Genomic DNA, 13,901 nt, shown 5'->3' on the forward strand with positions numbered 1-13,901 from the left:
GAGTCGCCTTTTGATCCTGAACCCCATTCCGTTCACGTTCCAGGTGAGCAGCTTAAGAGATCTGGAACGTTTCATGGATGGCGCTTGGGGTTGTGTGGATGCCATTTACAGCACGCGTTGGGGGTTTTCAGGATGTCGTGAACAGGGAGGAGGAACGGTATTCCTTTAGTGTGTGCTGTGGGGGTGAGGCTCTTATGTTAAATGATACGAGGTGGTCCATATAGGGGGTAGTGATTAGATCATCGTGTTAGCCCTGAAACAACAAAAAACCTTGCAAACTCTCCCCTCCTCCCTATACTCCACCCCAACACGATGTACCTGTCGCCCAAACATTGCTGACACTCAAAAACTTAGGGCATCAGCCTAATATCCCAGTACTTAATAAGAACTCAAGAAAAAGGGGTTCTACCGGGGGGGGGGGGGGGTTGAACCCTTCCCGGAGTTCCCTCTCTTGCGCCGTCTGTTAGAGTCATTCATAATGGATTATATCGTGTGGTGGAGCCAGAGGTCTAGAAACGGCGTGTTGTTGTGTTGCAGTAGTTCTCCTTATCTTTCTGGTACAGGATTGTAGCCTGCTTATCGCTCATTCTGCTCCGCTGCCAGTTCCGGGGCACCCTGTCCAAGCAATTCCGGATCTCTCCCAGGGTAGGCCCATCTTGGTCTAGGCCGGGGTCTTCCTCTCTGTCTTGTTGGTCCTATGGTCCAGTCGCCCTCGATGTAAGCCTCTGCCCATTTCCGGGCCTCTTGCGGGTCGGTGAAATGTACTGTGGTTCCCTTGTGGTAGATCTTAAGTTGTGCCGGGAAGAGCAGGCCGTATTTCACGTTCATGTGAGCCAACTGTCTTTTGAGTGGCTTGAACGACTACCATCCCTGCTGCACTTCTCAGGTGTAGTCAGGGAAAAATACAATCCGGGAGCCATTATGGATGATTGTTCCCTTTGAGCGTGACATCTGGAGAAGAGCATCTCTGTCCCGGTAATGAAGTAGTTTAGCGATTACCGTTCGGGTTGGCGCGCCGGGATCGGTTTGCCCGAGGGCATTCTGTGGGCTCTTTCCACTGAGAACAATTTGAGAAGGAGTGGGGCGCGAATATGTCCGCGAGCCATTGTTCTAGGAATAGCTCCATGCTGTGTCCTTCTTCTCCTTACGGAAGTCCGAGAATGTGCACATCGTTGCGGCAAGATCTTCCCTCTCCCTCATCTAGCCTGGATTCAAGGGTTTCCAGGCGGTTTAGGGCCTGTGATGGCTGCCGGTTGATGCTGTTGATGTTGTCTTCTGCTTCGGAGATACGATGTTCTGCCTCCCCGGTTCAGGAGGTCAGTTTTTGTAGATCGTGGCGCAAGAAGGAGACATCCGCCGCAATGCTGTCCATTTAAATCTCCATAGAGGAGCTGGAGCTGGTGATGGCAGCCATCACGTCTCGCAATGAAAGAATATCTTTGCCAGTGGGGGAGTTTGATCGCGTTGTTTGGCCTGTCCGTGTTGGGGTAGTGGCGACCGCAAATTGTTCCATGCTACTTTGTGTGGACGTTTTCTTTTGCCTGTATTTGCCCATCTTTACAGATTTTGTGGAGCTTGTGCTCTGCTGGCGGATCAGCGTAGCGTTGTCTGTGGGCCAAGACAGGCTCTCTTTCAGTGTCAATTATCACAGGCCGGGGCTGGCAGGGTCCAGAAGTCTTTTCCCCCTTCCAAAGAAGGTTTGTTAAGTGTTACTAGGACGTGGTCTTTCAGGACCTGTGTAGCTCCCCCTGTCAGTGATAATGTGTCGTGTGCCCCTGATGGTGGCACCTCGAAGACTCGCCCAGAGAGTCGTAATATTGTGCACTGCTGATGTGGCCCCTTCCCGTGGCGGGACGGTGTTAACGGTTATGATAATAGTTTCCCAAAACCCTTTCAGCTGGGGGGGGGGGGGTGGGTCAGGTGGTTCCTCCCAAGCACGGCAATCATCCGACCCACCAGGTCTTTTGCCCAGCGGGACCCCCGCAGTCAAGTATCAGGCCAAAGTGCCCTCATTTGGTGTTCTGTTCCTTCCTCGTAGAGGAGATTTAGCACCCACAAGCGCTTCCCCAGGAGTAGGGAGGCCGCCACACCAACCCTCTGCCTCCGGTGTGCCTCTCTCCGCACCTCTCCAGGGGCCAGGCACCAGGCACCAGAGATGCCACTGAGGGATCCAGTGGCCAAGAAGTAGGATAGTTCAGCAAGGGGGGAGCACTTACTTGAGGTATGCTTTGTCCCCGTTAACGGGTACAGTCCCGCCTTCTCTTACCATGCGGGTGGCAGGCTTGCCAGGATGGTCTCCACCTCGAGCAGTCTCCTCCAGTCAATTCCCCAACCGGCTGTCGGCCAGGACCAGTCGGGCATGTGTTCCACACTGAGCCGCCACCAAGGAGTCGGAGTGTGGTTGTAGCGAGAGCCTGGAAGGTTGATCGTCCGCATGCGTTGTGTGATCCGTAGCCCTGCGGATGCTGGAGAGGTGGGCTCCTCTGGGGTTACACTCTCCGCTGGTCGTCCAGTTGATAACTGGAAGGCGTGCGCTGCTGGCTTTGTTGGGATATTCTCCCAGCGGGATCTGTGCTCTTTCCCCACTGCCTCTTGGGTACATGCGCCTAACTGGCCCGCGCAGTCCGGGCAGGGTGTACGTCTTGGCTCATCTCCCGTTTTTCAGTGGGTCCTTAGCGGGTGGACATCTGCGGATCCGGCGGTCACAGCCTCCTGCCCCTCATTTTATACTCAGAGGGAGGCCGTCAGGAGTTGCCTCTATTGCTTCCTCCGTACTCCGCAGCGCAGAGCCGTCACGGCCGTTTCGGCAGCTAGCTGGTCATTGCACTCAGGCGCTGGCGGCCATTTTAGACGTATGCCTTCAGGGTACCGGCCCTCAACGTTCTTCAGGATTTCTCGGTTGCCTGGCCAAATAAACGTAGTAGATTCGGTCGGCCAAGGCCCTCCACCTCAAAGATTTGCAAGGAGTGTTTTGGTTAGCTTGTAATCCATAGAATCAGGATATTAATGCAGGATTTGTTCGGCGCCTGCGAGAGCTCACAGGGCTCACGTCTGCATCGTTTGCGTGCAGGCCACTCCCCCGCAAAGTGTAATTTTGAAGTGCAAAGCGACTTTGCACCAGTGGAAAGTCTGTGCAAAGTAAGTGAAAAGTCACTTTGAACTGCAGAAATACGCGTTGGACTGCTCTGTGAATCAGGGTGTTTGTTGGTAGTGCATAGTCACTTTTCACTAGTGCAAAGTCACTTTGCAACATGCTAATAAATCCATGAACCAGGCCCATAGTTTTGGATGGTGTCCCAATTTTTGGATCCTCCATCTACCTAACGTTGCACTATTATGGGTCCCAAAGCTTTCCTGGGTAGGTACTGAGGAAACGGTACACATATCAATTTTTTGTCAAAGCCCCATTAAATGTCCAGACAATGCAAATGCTGAGAGCTGGAAGATTTCCTGAAGAAAGTGATACATTTTTATCCCTGGCAGTATCTCTACTACAGAATATTCACTGTACAAGATCTTCATAGCGCACCCTCATCATTTCCATGATTGTGACAAAGAAACTCCCAGGGCACCAGTGGTCCAGGGGTGAATATCGGTTTCTAAACCATCAATCATTCCCACAGCTCTAGTACACCAGAAAGGATCAACAAAGATTGGAATAACAAGCAAATTATAAACCTCCTTGTACAATTTGGTAACGTGGATGGAACGGCAGGCTTATCTCCGAAAAAGGTCATGGATCGTTGCTTAGATGCAACACAGCGAAAAATACAAATATTACCCAATGATACAAGGGACCGGCCAGTCAAGGTTGTATTAAACATATCAACTTTATTTATAGTACAGCAGACAGTTCCAGCAACAATATGAAATACAACCCACCCTCTAAATGAGTGCAGAGGACGGATGGTTTCAAAGAAGGAAAAGGGATGCACTCTGGATGCTGACAGAAGGATGGTCGGTATGATTATATATTTTTTTTATTTTTATTTTTACATTTATAAAGCGCTCACACAGCCCGCAGGCATCGAGGCGCTGTTACAGGAATAGTTTGTTTTTCTTAGTTGCGTAATTGTGTTTTTTTTTTTTTTTCCTCTTAGTTACGTATTTATAACGCGCTTAAACACCAAGAGGTTTAAGCGCGGACCCGGGGATCGAACCTGTTGTTGCTTCGTGTCGTCTTGCTTCCAAGACGCGCACGCTGCCGCTGAGCTTACACCACTGTGTAAGGTTTCCTGGCTTCAGCACAAAGGGAGTAATGCATCTTTAAATGCATCTAGGGGCCTTTTGGGAAGGATTAGGGGGACCGAACCACAATGTACCTTGTGCTATAGGTGTTCTTGGTGCTCCACAGGGTCGAGTCGGTTTTAAGGCACTTTGCATGATTTTGTGAAAGAGCTCGGGGTAAGGAATCGCTGTCTCAGTGCTGATCAGCGGTTCTGAAGCACTGGTCGAGATGTCTCAGGTGTCTTTAAGCGATTGCGGCTTGACAACGGTCAGCGTTGCAGTCGGTTGCAGCTCGAGGAAGTTGACTGGCTCGAAAATTTCCTCTAAGGCAGACGGCGGTAGATGCTCCTCGAGGCACTTCTCCCAGCTTCTTCAATGGGCTTGTGTCGGCCTTTAAGACAACATTATTTCATAATGTCAATAGTTATTGTAACTATTGGCTCTTTTAACTGCAACCTATTTGTTATTTTAATATATGAATACTGTATAGATTTGGGGTATTAAATTGTGCGTTAATGGCTGTAGCTGAATTAAAGTTATTGACTGAACGACTGTATTAAATTCCCTGCAGGCAGGAGTTAAAAAAAAAAAAAAAACAACCTTAAGAAATAAATATATACAGGGTTCAAAACCAGAAGTAAATTGGAATAACACTTATTGGGATAACGCTTCTGAAATGTGGGAAACAATCACAGGCATAAATCGCGTTCTTAAAGGCATCAGCGAGCTCCAAATTATCCAATAGGTTGAGATTTGCGAATGACTTCACTATGAGCATTGCGTAGGAAACAACATGTCAATACTGCCACATGCTGTCAAGCCAGCTTCCACTTTCTGGGAACCATGGAGTTAAATTTTTTTAAATGAACATATCATGGAACATTTTGCTGATTTGAACAGATTGCAATCAATGGCTTGGGGTGGTCACAATTGTTTGCAACTGCTTGGGGGATCCCTTTAGGAGAAATTAGGGATATATGATAGGTTATTTATAACGCATTTAATACCCAGAGTTTTCTAAGCGGGGATCGAACCTGAGTTGTTTGTGCTGTCTTGCTTTGAAGGCGAGCACGTTGCCCCTGAGCTATCCTCCCGAGACTCCTGAGGCATGGATTTGGGGGTTTCGATTTGGCTCTTCGAATCTCCAGGCTGGGGTGCCAAGGCTGGTTGCAAGAGGAACAGATAATGCTTGTTTTAAACCATAGCAAACATTCAAATATCACATAGCATACAATCTGCAAATAATCCAAAACATTTTTATTGGTGACGTTTGTTGGTATTCAATTCTAATTGCAATTGCTTTTGCATTTTAAATAGCATGCCCAGAAAAATGCACGTCATGTTGCGAGGGGAATCCCTCTTTTTCTGAAACATAACCAAATCCCTCTTTTTCTGAAACATAACCAAAAAAGTTACGTTAGTGAACAAAGTCAAACCATGCTCAAAGAAGCAAACTAATTATTCCGTTCCTTACCTAGGACAGCCTGTTGCAAACTGGTATTTTACTGATTGCCATTGTGGGAGGCCTGCTGCTCTATCTCCTAGGAGGCCCCTCAGACTTCAGAAATGAATAAATTGTTTCTGAAGTCACTCCGACTTCAGAAATACATTATTTCAATACTGGTTGGTGCAGATGGAGGCGATCCGGCTCCCCTGCGCATGACAGAAACCAGGAAGCTCTTCCTGCTTCCTGTCTGTGTGGAGCGTGGGCGCTGAAAGTCCTGGCCTGTAGGGGAGACCACCAGTGTGACGGTTTTAGGAAAAAGGTAAGAAAAAGAAAATGTATTTTTTGTAAACGTGTGTGTCTGTGTATGTGTGCTTGTTAAGGTGTTGCATGTTCGGGATGTGTATTTGTATCTATCTATGCAAGTCTGCATGCAAGGGTGTGTATATGTAATGTGTGTGAGAATGAAGGGGTGTATGATGTATGGGTGGCTGAGTGCGCTGGCGAATTAGCGAGTATATGGTGAATGGGTGCACGTATAAATGAGCAAGTGAATTGGGTGTGTAAATGAGTGACTGAATGTTGTGTGATATATGTGTTCTTGTGTTTAATGTTGGGCCGAGTAGCTGATTTTGGGAGGGGGGTTGGTGAGAGGAGGGTAAAAGGGATGATGGGCAGAAGGGGAGAGGGGATGATGGAGGGGTGCGTTAAAACTTCATTTTTAATGGGCGTCCATGGAAAACAAGCATGTTATTTGTCATTATGTCGCTAGACTGGCATTTTGGTGCAGCCAGTTTAGTCATTTCTTACAGCTGGATGACATTTTGTACTGGGCATCACTGATAAAGCAAGCAACATAAATGTTATTACCTGGCTAGACTGGCATTTGGGTGGAGTCAGCCTGGCCATTTCTTACTGTGACATTACATTTTTTACTGGGCATCTGTAATAAAGTAAACATGATAAGTGTTATTACATAGCTAGACTGGCATTTTGGTGCAGCCAGTCTAGCTATTTCTTACTATGGCATGGCATTTTTTTCCGGGCATCATCAGAGTTAAAGCCAACATAATAAGTGTTATTACATGTCTAGACTGGTCTTCATTGTAATGCTAGTTTGGATATGTTTTCTTATTGTGGCATTGCATTTTTAATGGCAAACCCAAACAGGAGTACCATTACTGAAATTAAGCGCAAAGCAAATACGAGTATGTTCTTTTATGCAAATACTGGCATAGATAGGTGCAGCCACAATGGAAATGTGTGGGCAAAATGTGACGAATCAACTTCCGGGACACCAGTGGTCCAAGGATGAATATCGATTTCTAAACCATCAATCAGCCCCATACGTCTAGTACACTAGAAGGGATCTGAACAGATTGGAAACGCAAGCAAATTATAAACCTCCTTGTCCGATTTTGGTAATGTGGATGGAATGGCAGGCTTATCTCCGAAAGGTTGTGGATTGTTGGTTAGTTCCAACACAGCTAAAATACAATTATTACCCAATGATAAAAGGGACTGTCCAGTCAAGGTTGTATACAAATATCTACTTTATTATTGTCACAACAGACAGTTCTAGCACACTACGTAATACAACCCACCCTATAAAGGAATGCAGAGGACAGACATTTTCAAAGAAGGAAAAGGAATACACTGTGGATACTGACAGGAGGGTAGACGGTATAGTAAATAATTGCAACAGTTCAAGCATACTTGGTTTCAGCACAAAAGGAGCAATGGGTCCTAAAATGTCTCTAGGTGCCTTCGGAGAAGGACCAGGGTGACAGAACCACAATGTACCTTGTGCTGTAGATGTTGTTGGCGCTCCACTGGGTCAAGTTGGTTTCAGGGTGCTTTGCAGCTTCTGCGACAGAGTGCAAGATGGGAGACAGCTGCGGGTATCAGGCGGCAGGCAGACGGCAAACGAGGCTGGACGGCAGCCGCAGGATGGTCTACATGGTAACTCGGGGTCAGGAATCTTTGTCTCAGTGCTGGTCATCGGTTCAGAAGAACTGGTCGAGGCGTCTCGAAAGGCGTTAGCGACTACGGCGTAACAACAGTTAGCGGTGCAGTCGGTTGCAGCTCGAGGGGCTCTGCTGGCTTGAAAGTGTCCTTTTAACGTGGATGTCGGTAGATGCTTGTCGATGCACTTTTCCTAGCCTCTTCACTGGGATTGTGTCGTCCTTTAAGACGGATGGCCCAAAGCGGAGGAGAGTGTTGCATGCAGCTGCCTTGTCCTTGGTTTGGTTCGGAGACTCTCTGGCACTTCCCACCCAGGAAGCTTGCTACAGAGCCTAGCAGAGCATGCTGGGTACCAGTTCTGGATTTGCTGGAGGGGCCTGTGGATTCAGTATCTCCCTCTGTTCCATGGGGGATGTTTAGGGGAGGGATCTTGCTTTCCTCTTGGTGGTCCTGGCCTTCTTTCACTGGTGGCATGCACAAGGTCATAACCAGAGTGCTTTGCCCCTGCAACAGGAAAGGTCTCATCTTTCTGCCTGTTATGGATCAAAGGGTCCCTCTCGTTAACGTTGCTCTCAGTGGTTCCTGATTAAAGTGGCAGGTGTCACTTGAAGGTGCGGTGAGGCCAGACTTTCATCAGGTTGCTACAGTTGCATATGAATGGTTTGTTGGGGTTTCCGGTCTCCTTTGTTAGCCTCTGCTGCCAGGCCTCATGTGGGCCTGTTTGAATACATTTCTGATTAGTATGCAACGCTGCCACCAGCTAAATGGCCCAACAAAAGGACAGGGCAGATCCATGGAGCCTTTGTTAGTTAATTAGGCTGGCAATGGCAGGAGGAAGGTTTGGCCCTCCCCCTTCTGGAGATGCATCAAGTACTCTTCCTGTCAGATCCCAACCAAATGTGACAGGGGGACTGTGCCTATAGGCTGTGTTCACCCAGAGTACACAGGTCTAAGCATATGTTGTGCGGTGAACATAGGAAAATGATTGCGTATTAGTCCCACACATTTTCCAGAGGTTGATCAACCATCATTCAATTTCATTTAAAATTTCAAAAAAGCCCAGGCGAGCTCACACGCACCATGCAGATGCTCGAATTTCTCACACAGGCAGCATGACATTCTTTTTATACTGGCATATATTGTGGGCAACGGCATCATGAAAATGCTTTGGGAAATGTTCCTGTGCACTGTTGGTGACTTGCATCTATTGTATTTGGGATTGTAGTTACTCTGCAAAAGCAACTGAAACCTGGCTTTCTTGTTAGCACATTTTTCTCAGAAATTGTGCTGTATAATGCACACATTTTAACACATCATTCCAAAAATTTATTTGCTGCAGAAATACTCCCAAATCCCGTTTGGTTGGTTTGTGTTCCCTCTCTACAATTAGTCACTGTGCCATAGCTGTGGGACATGTTTACATCCCTCAAATTCAAAAAATCACCAGCCGCCACTGGGTGAGGAACTGGTGGGTAAATGGGTATGAATGTGTGTGCACAGTTGGGGCCCAGGCATGGGTATTGGAACATGGATATTTTCTTTCATGTATTACTGTCATCTTTGGGCAAACCCAACTTGATGAATGTTATTACATGGAAGAGGGCTTGTGGGTAGGGGCTTTATAGCTCAAGGGCCCAAACAAACTGTACATTTTCTGTGGCATGTCATTTTTTACTCACATGAAGGACAAGGCCAATATGGTGGTTGTTCTTACATGGGGACGGTGGGGGCACTTGTGTAGTCAAGAATACATGTTTTCTTACTGTGGCATTGCATGTGTTACTGGTGTTAAGGGCACAATTAACCCGGTGTGTGGAGGCATTTGTGCAGCTGAACTGGCAACTGTTTCCTTACTGTAGCTTTGCATGTTTTACTGGTGTTGAGGGCATGGTAGTGCAGGAGTTGGGCAAGCATTTATGCAGCCAACAATAACTTGCTTTATTCCTGTTACAGGAGATTCTTACTAGCATTAAGGACAAAGGATACACTGGCAGGAACATATTTTTTATGGTATCATCACTGTGTGTAATAATACTGGCATCAACCTAGCTGAATTGTCCATTTGGGTGTCCGAAGCCAGGAACAGCCCCCTTGTTTCTACACAAGGTGAAAGATTTAGGGTTTGGTTTAAACACATACTTGTATCTTTCACATAGAACAGTTTGCGGCGTGCCCGTGCAGCAGCATGATCATCAAGCGCATTGTGCATGCATGGTGGACTGCGTCGGCCCAGAGTGTGGCACATCCCATGCTTTGTTGCTAAGTTTGGGTGTGGGAGGGGCTCAGCATGGTTCGCAGAAGGGCCCCACATTTTGTGTTACGCCACCGATTTTACTAAGTAACAATTCTGCATATGTTGAAAGGTACAGTGTGTGCCACAGTAATGTTGTGAATTTTCTTCGAAATAAAATAAAGGAAGATCTAAAGTTTGCATGCAGGATAACGTAAACCGAAAAATACATTTGGACCACTTCACTGAAAGAAAACGATGCGGCCCCTTTAAGGGGAACGAGACTGCGACAGGAACGGGGAGCCAGTGGATTAGGGGAAGGAGAGGAGACAGGGGAGGGACAAGTCAGTATGTGCGTGATGAATAAAGGAGTTGAAAACAAGGTATAGTTGTCTGTGTCCTTTGAGCGGATGAGTAGTGAGGCTGTAACAATGTCATATACAAATATTTGACAGAAGATTAATTTAGAACTTATGGTGACTCTGACTGTAAAAAATTTATTTGAAAATTCTTGCATTTTAACAACTAAAAATTCAATTCATAAATCCATGTGTTCATGGCATGGATGGAATTTGACAGTTTATAAATCAAGTGCTTTCAACTGGCTGATGTTGTGTCATTGCAACTTAAAGTGCTTTACCACGCTTGGTTGTGTATTAAATGTACACATTTCACTCTTATATTCCACAAGGCTTTCATGGCTGGTGGGTCTGGCATTCAGGCGCATGGCAGCTGGAGTTCCGGCAGCCTTCTGTCGGACCTGGCAGCATTGGGCCATACAGACGATGTCCTGAGGTGCGAAGGATGGGTGACGCTGTCTAACACCTTAACAATGCCCCCTGTCTCATGATAGCTCCTGGGGCATGGCTAGGAGAACTCATGAGGGTACTGGATGAGCTCTCAAAAGCAGGGCTGGTTGGTGGCATGCTTTGTAAAGAAGAGGCTGCAGTGCTCAGAGCCAGCTGGGGAGCAGGCAGCTACTAAGTGCTTCCCGAGACAATGTAGAGGGCATGCAAATGACCCTTTCTGAGGTGTCTTCGATAAAAGATCACAGTGTAGTAAGCCCGTTCCAGCGGCCTGGTCCTGGGATAGGTTCCGAAATTACTTCAGTCCTAGAATCAAGGTCTCTCGGCATGCCAGCTGCGCCACACCTTGGTCTTCTCTCAAAAGTCTCGTTTGGTGTCTGATTGTAGGATCACCCACGGGTATCCAAAACCAAAAACGTTATTTCATCTCGTCTTTAGATTAAATGTCACTAGAACAGGGGTAGAAGTATCAAAGGATAGCAGTGGCACTGTGACCCTGCCATGGTAGGAGGGAGCCTGCTGCAACATAGGAGTTCAGGGGTTGCAGCTGGACCAGGTTGACAGCTCAGAGGGTGAAATGGGCAAAGGAAGGTCACCCTGTATTGGCTTTCATGTTATTCTCAGTTGGTCATTCAATTGGAACATTTGTATATCACCTTTGTTAAATCAGTCGCCTCTAATCAGTGATTTGTCAACGCTGCTGGCTGGAACCCATACCAAGCACCTACCTGCATAGTCGCTGCTGCAACAGGGGCCCAAAACTAGAAATGCCTGAGAGGAATAGAATTTGGGATTTATTTTTTTATTCCAAAGCCTTGGTCTTTATCTCCTCTTGTCTGACAAACATTGTTAGGTTTCAATACTCTGTGACCATCCAGTGACACAAGGTTTCATCCTGGGATATACTGTGTGATGCTATCAGTAAGGTGGGCAGGAGCAGTCCCATAGACACATATGAAGATGTAGAGAATTTTAAGCTGAATTGCCTGTTCTATTGTAAACCACGCCATGTTCCAGCAAGCAGCTTGCTCAGGCACACTTTTCCTCCATCCAGAAACGAATCCGCTTTGAGCAATTTGTAGTCTGCTACTAAGTTTCATTAGCACCCTCGGCAGGAGAGCCAGCAAATCAGATGGCTAGGAACGCAGGTTTGAACCACCGCTAGAAGCCCGCGTTTCAAGCTGCCTGACGGCCGGCTCCCCCGCCACTATCTTCACCCCCACCCCGTCCCATTTTTTATTTTATTTTTCATCCCCCCACTCCCTCACTTACCTTATTTCAGCAGCAGCGGGTGCCGCCGCCGCATTTGCTCCTACTCTTCACCTCCTGCAGGCTGCCATGGAAAGGGAAGAGGTGCTCCGTACGGAGCCCCGCCTTCCCTGGGTGGCCATCTTGGAAAAGGATTTTCCTTCCTACAGTTTTGTAGGAAGGAAAATCCTTTTTTTTTTAGCACTCCCGGTTACCGCTTTGGCAACCTGGGGAGCTAATGGCCATTATTATCAGGTTATTGGGCTGATAACTTGATCTGCCGGGCCGTTATCCCCCGTTCCAGCCCCTGCAACGGGGGATAAACGCCACATTGAAGTACCCACCCAAAGGAGTGCATTACAATAGTCCAAGTAATTAGTCACTAAGGCATGTACTACAACTGCACAATTGTCCAGTGGCATGAAGTGACAAACCCCAGGTTGGTCACCTGGTAGCATCCCTTGTGAATGCCCTGACCCCTTATCAACTATAATGTCAAAGCATTTAACATAAGATAACAACTTGACAAGTTTTTGTTACAGATCAGGGAGAGATTGCTTGTCCATCTCCCGTTGGCTGAAGATGAATCCAGGTAGAGGGTATCAGGTATATTATCCCTATATGTATGGTCAGCGTATATAATGTTGCCGGGAAAAGGTTGTGGCAAAATTATTTAGGTGACCATATATATAGGGACTGGGGCAGTGGGGGTTGCGGGGGTGTCCCCTGCTCCCCAGGAAAAAAAAGGGTTTGTGGGTTGCAGGGGTGTCCCCCGCATGTTCCATGTAATAATGTCCCCACAAAAAACGTCACTTTTTCAGCGATTTTTTTGCATGGCGATATTGTTGAGGGGACATTATTACATGGAACCAGCTAGAGTCCATCCAGGTTGAGCTGCCTTCCAGGTTTTGTGACTGTAAGGTCAAAGAGATTTCAGTGTAACATACATAGAGTGGTAGCATGAAAACGTGTGCTTGAACTACAAAAAGAAAAATAACGGAATGGTGAATATGGTTGTAAAGTAGCATGACTGTAAAAAGTAGTTTAACTCAGTCCCTGATAGGCCCTGCGCACTTCAGCAACTGCTCTACACTAGCTCCATGGCAACAGTAATATGTACACAGTGGCCCATATTTTATCTGTCTCATCACTCATACACAGGCGGATCTTCATTTTCTAACCGAGAAGCAATCACGCTGACTTGCCCTCCCACATTTAAACGTATTTGTTGGCTGTCATGTGTAAAATGCCGTTTGCAAATTAGCACTTGAGAACTTTAAGCACTCTTGGGTAGCAATTGGCTTTTAACCTTGAATGACTCCCTGAGCTCACTAACGGTGCTGTGCGAGGATTTCTGTAAGTGTGCTTGGTGGGTAAGTAGTGCGGTGTGCATGGTGGATGCTGATTGGCTGTTTCTGTAGGAGGCGCTTGGCCAGTGCAGGCCCAAGGTTCCTCTCATGTGGAAGTTGGACGTCGCATCTCGTACATCAGTTGGGTCTCCTGTGCTTCAGGGTTCAGGGGCGGAAGTTATATGAAGTTACTACATCCTCGAGTCGTTACTCCGCTGGACGCCTTTTTATTCAACGTGTAGGGGCGAGTGTGCTCTTTAGTAGAGATAGCACTGGAGTCACAAAAGAATCAGCGCCGCTCCCTTAAAAATCGTTTTAATTAATAGGTGTATCCTGACATCAGCACTACCTCACACCAGACTTAGACGCCACACTCTCTGGAGGGAAAGGAAATATCAATTTCCATCTCGAGCCGCAGGTCGCTCTTATCTCTGGAATGTTAGCTGTCTCCAGGGGGGGAAACAGTTAATCCCAGGTAAACCAGGAAAAGTAAAAGGTTCAGAAGAGCTCGTGCCTGTGCAATTTAGGACTTTCTGCCTGAGAGGTCCTAAATCAGAGCACCACACAGGCGGCTAAAAGCAGAATGGAAAAGTTACAGGAAGTACAAATTAATCAGCTAAGGATAAGGAAGC

General features: G+C 47.0%; 1 long non-coding RNA gene across 5 annotated transcripts in view; it reads right to left on the reverse strand.

Annotated features, from left to right (window-relative positions):
- The window catches only part of LOC138566548 (uncharacterized), an 807,988-nt gene that overhangs the window by 43,092 nt on the left and 750,995 nt on the right, over positions 1-13,901 (reverse strand). For 4 of the 5 annotated variants that reach the window (XR_011301960.1, XR_011301958.1, XR_011301957.1 and 1 more), the window contains one exon: positions 6,542-6,614. The exons of the other annotated variant lie outside the window; for it this stretch is intronic. This is a non-coding gene — a long non-coding RNA (uncharacterized lncRNA). The remainder of the gene's footprint in view (positions 1-6,541; positions 6,615-13,901) is intronic. 5 annotated transcript variants of the gene reach the window in all.

The sequence above is a fragment of the Ambystoma mexicanum genome, chromosome 2p, assembly GCF_040938575.1.
Source record: "Ambystoma mexicanum isolate Mex_15411 chromosome 2p, UKY_AmexF1_1, whole genome shotgun sequence".
Taxonomy (NCBI): Eukaryota; Metazoa; Chordata; class Amphibia; order Caudata; family Ambystomatidae; genus Ambystoma; species Ambystoma mexicanum.